Consider the following 4,991-nt stretch of genomic DNA (forward strand, 5'->3'; position numbering starts at 1 on the left):
TAGTTGTTGTGAAGTTATATATATAAACCCTATATATATTGCTGCTGTTGTTGTTAACTGCTGTCAAGTCGTTTCCGACCCATAGCGACCCTGTACAGGGTTTCCGAAGCTATAAACTGTAAATCTTTATGGTAGCAGAAAGCGACCCTGCACATGGTTTCCGAGGCTGTTAATCTTTACGGGAGCAGAATGCCTCATCTTTCCCCTGCGGAGATAGATATAGATATAAAACAAATATATATATATACAAAGGAAATACAGAAAAAAAACAAACATATATATATATATTTGTTAAGTCAGTTCATACACATAGTGACCCTGTGTAGGGTCTCAAGGAGTGGCTGATGAGCTTGTACTGCCAACCTTGCGGTTCAAGCTGACTTTGCAGTCCAGTGCATTAGCCTGCAACGTGACACCAGGACTCCCAGATATACGCACACACATTGTAAAATACTCATAGCCTTATTCGAGTAGGGGAGCACAGTGGATCCATAGGATAAGCACTGAGATGTAGTCACAAGGTTGGAGGTTTAAGCTCTGCAGTAGATGTTTTGCTTCAGCAAAAATGTGAGGACTTGAATACCCTCTACAGAATTGCTATGAGGTGGAACCAATTCAATGACATTTAATGACAACAATCCTAGTAGAGAATTATGAAATCTATGTAAATATACTGTGGGACAGATTCAGTTTCCTACCATTTTCATGAAAATAATCTTAAAAGTTGAAATTTAATTTAAGAATATATTTAAAATACATGTATATGCATACAATTATCAGAAAATGTGATAAATCTAAAAAGAATTAATGAGATATTTAAAATTTTTTTCATGCTATGCCATCCAAATATGATGTGTTCTTTATCGTTAGGTACCATTGAATCAGTTCCAACTCACAGTGTCCCTGTGCACAACAGAACGAAACACTGCCCAGCCTTCCACCATCTTCACAATCATTGTTAGAATTGTACCCATCGCTGCTACCACTGTGCCAATCCATCTCACTGGGGGTGGCCTTCTTTTTTTGTTGACCCTCCACTGACTTCTGCTCCCACACAATTTACTGCCTTGGATATTCTATACAGTGTCGCTACGAGTCTGAACTGACTTTATGACTCTTGATAACAACAACAACATACCTTGTTGTGTAGAGAATTATTTAATCTGTCTCTTCAAGCTTTAGCCTCTGTAACTCCTTTTCCTGTTAGACTTGGGTAAGAGACTGTGGGAGAAGATACTGATAGATTGACATGATTCTGTTGTGAATGATTATTAACAGAGTTTGAAGTTTGAGATTGTAAAATCTTGGACTCTAATATAGGTATAAAAAGAACTACCTCAGAAGCAGGAGGAACCATCTCATTACCATCAGAATAGAAGGACCAGGAGTCAAGCACAGTCTCTGGGGTCTCAATCCAGGGACAGTAAGTGGTGACACTGAAGGAGAGGCATAGGGCATCAACGGAACCACGAGCCAGAATGATGGACTTCCCTGCCCTAGGAACAATTAAAACTGAGTGACTTTGGACTGGAGGCTTTCATGCAGATTAGGGTACCTCCAGGTATTTAATTGGAGAGCCAGGTTTTCTAACCCATAGGCCTAAAAGTGAGTGCCTTCAAGCTGAAGCTGATGGTGGAGTAGTGTGCCCCGTGGGCATTTATCAGCAGCCCTAAAAGAGCTTTGTAACATTGCCCAGCATAGCAGAGACAAGGTCACTGGGGCTGAGGGCCAGAGAGAAAACTTCCTGTAGACATATCAGAAGAGAGGCTGTCCTGACTGGAAGAGTTGTGCCCTGCACATTTCTGACCCTGCACTGAAACTTGCTAATTGCCCTAGTAAGCCCTGTAACTGTGAGTGTAGTGTAACTGTGGCTGTTAATGAATTTGAATCCAGGTGACTAGAGATGTTGTAGCAGGGTTAGTTGGGTCCACATTTTTTTTGCATGCATCATTTTTATTTAGATTTATTAAAATGTACTATTGAAAAATTAGCCTCACATACCCAAGGTATTGCAAAGTTGCTTACAGATTTTCTAATAAATTAATTTAATATAAAAAATAATTTAATATTTACATTGACATTCACAGAATAAAGTCCCTTTATAGAAAACTTGATTTAACCTTGACGCAAAAGCCTAACACTTTCAAAATTGCATTTGTTCAAATTAAGTACATTCACTAACAATTGGGTCAATTAACTTAGAATCCAAAGTATTATTGCAAACATCAAAAAGCAACTCTAAATAGATAAACATCAACAAAGAATTTTTCAATTTTTTTCTAGTAACCCATTTGTGTTATCTTATGAAATATAGTGGAAAATATGTATCACTTATTCATGGTACAATAATGCAGATTCAATATTTTTTTATTTGTATCATAAAAACTGTACATTTTAACATAAATTATTGTCTTTGTCTAGAAAAGTCATAAACATTCCTTTTTTTTTTTTTTTTTTTGCAGCATCAAATTTGATTCAGTCATATGAAGTGTGGTATTTGAGAGGTAACATAAGTTGTATTGATAAGGATACGTAAGTCATAAGCCTCACTTTTTTTAGTATGTTAGAAAAACTGGCAGAAATAAAACTCAACTGGCAAGATATTACAAAGCAAATATGATTTAGGGAAACATATATTTGGCAAATTAGAATTAGTGTCCAAGAAATCTTGATTCTATCTCTGCATCTATAAAGAATTTATTAAACTTTTTCTCTTAGAAAATGATAATGTTGTTGTTGTTGTTGTTGTTAAGTGCCGTCAAGTCGCTTCCAACAGATAATGACCCTGTATAGGGTTTCCAAGGAGTAGCTAGTGAGCTTGAACTGCCAATCTTATAGTTCAAACTGCTTTACAGTCTAGCACATGAACCCACAGCACCACACCAGGACTCCAGAAAATGATAACATGACTTACCAAATCAGAAAAAAATAAATATGAGTCCAAATTGGATTATTTGTTACCTGAGTGACTTTGAACAAAGTAGTTTATTCATTTTGAGACTTAATTTCCTTGCCAATAAATTGGGTTGAATCTACTTTTAATTTGGCTTTATAGGTTTATTGCAAATTAAGTATTTCATCAACTGTCCATGTCTAGCATGGATCAGGCATGATAATAGGTATGGCAGTGAATAAACTTGGCATGATCATATCCTTCAGAAAGGAAACACACACAGAACAAAATAGTACAACATTATAAATTACAACTATTATAAGTGGTAGTATTTCTGAAACATTTTAGTCAATGGATAACATTAATGAAATGACTGATTTTGGAAGATTTTAACTGAAAGGGATTTAAATTATTATGAATAAGTACAACAGAGTTTAAAGAAGAAAAGGCTATGGTCTTTGATCCTCATCAGTAAGTATTTTAAGTCCTCTTCATTTTCAGCAAGCAAGGTTATGTTATCTGTGTATCACAGGTTGTTTATGAGTCTACCTCCAATCCTGATGCCATGTTCTTCTTCATATAATCCAGCTTCTCAGAATATTTGGTCAGCATACAGTTTGAATAAGTATGATGAAAGAATACAACCTTGGTGCACACCTTTCCTGATTTTAAACCATTCAGTGTCCCCTAATTTTGTTTGAACAACTACCTCTTGGTCATGTATAAGTTCCTCATTAGCACAATTTAATGTTTGGGAATACTCATTTTCTGCAGTGTTGTCCATAGTTTGTTATGATCCATATTGTCCAAAGCCTCTGTATAGTCAATCAAAGATCAGTAAATACCTCTCTAGTATTCTCTGTTTTCAACCAAGATGCATTTGACATCAGCAATTATATCCCTCATTTCATGTCCTCATCTGAATCCAGCTTGATCTCAGACAGTTATCTGTCAATGTACTACTGCAGCTATTTTTAAATTATATTTATCACAATTTTACTTGTGTGCAATACTAATGATATTATCTGATGATTTTCACATTCCGTTGGGTCACCTCTCGTTGAATGATCACAAATATGGATCTCTTCCAATCAATTGGTTAGGTAGCTGTCTTCCAAATTTCTTGGCATAGCTGAACTAGTGCCTCCAGTGATTTATCAGTTTGCTAAAAGATTTGTTTGTTGAAAAATGTCAAAGCGCAACTTGAGAAGAAAAAAAATCAACTGTTATAATGAAATGTGCAAAGACCTAGAGGTAGAAAACCAAAATGGAAGAACATACTTAGCATTTCTCAAGCTGAACAAACTGATGAAAAAAATTCAAACCTTGACTGGCAATAATGAAGGATTCTATGGGCAAAATATTGAATGATGCAGAAATCATCAAAAGAAGATGGAAGGAATACAACGAATCACTGTACCAAAAAGAAATATTCACTGTTGAACCTTTTCAAGAGGTAGGGTATGATCAAGAGCCAATGGAACTGAAGGAAGAAGCCCAAGTTGCACTGAAGGTATTAACAAAGGAGAAGGCTCCAGGAATTGATGATTAAAGAGTAAGTTTGGCAAAATAAACAAGATGTTTTCTGGATAAAAATGTTGTTTTGGGGTGCCGTGGAATAGGATCCAACTCATGGAGACCTTACCCACAACAGAAAGAAACACTGCCTGGTACAGTTCTTCCTTCACATTTTTTGTATCGATGATGTATCCCAGAAGCGTATTTGAAACTGCAACTGTTTAGAACTAGGAAGCAATTTTACTTTAGAATAGAAACTTAAATTAGCAGTCAAGTTGTGTTCTTGATGAATGTATTTTCCAAAATACAAATTGTGGATATTTATATGTGGTGCTGGTGGGTAAGCACTGGATTGCTACTGATAGGCGGGTGGTTCAAACCCACCAGTCACCTCTTAGAAACCCTATACACGGTTGCTATGAGTTGGAACCAATACAACAGCATTTACCAACAGCAACAATATAATTATTTTGCTCAAGAATGAACAAATGGGGTTGCTTTTTGTTGCATGGAGGGGATTGTAACCATGGCAATGAAAACGATATATGATAGGTTGAATGTAAAGCTAATGTTCTCCCAC

Source organism: Chrysochloris asiatica, unplaced genomic scaffold, assembly GCF_000296735.1.
Source record: "Chrysochloris asiatica unplaced genomic scaffold, ChrAsi1.0 scaffold00056, whole genome shotgun sequence".
NCBI lineage: Eukaryota > Metazoa > Chordata > Mammalia > Afrosoricida > Chrysochloridae > Chrysochloris > Chrysochloris asiatica.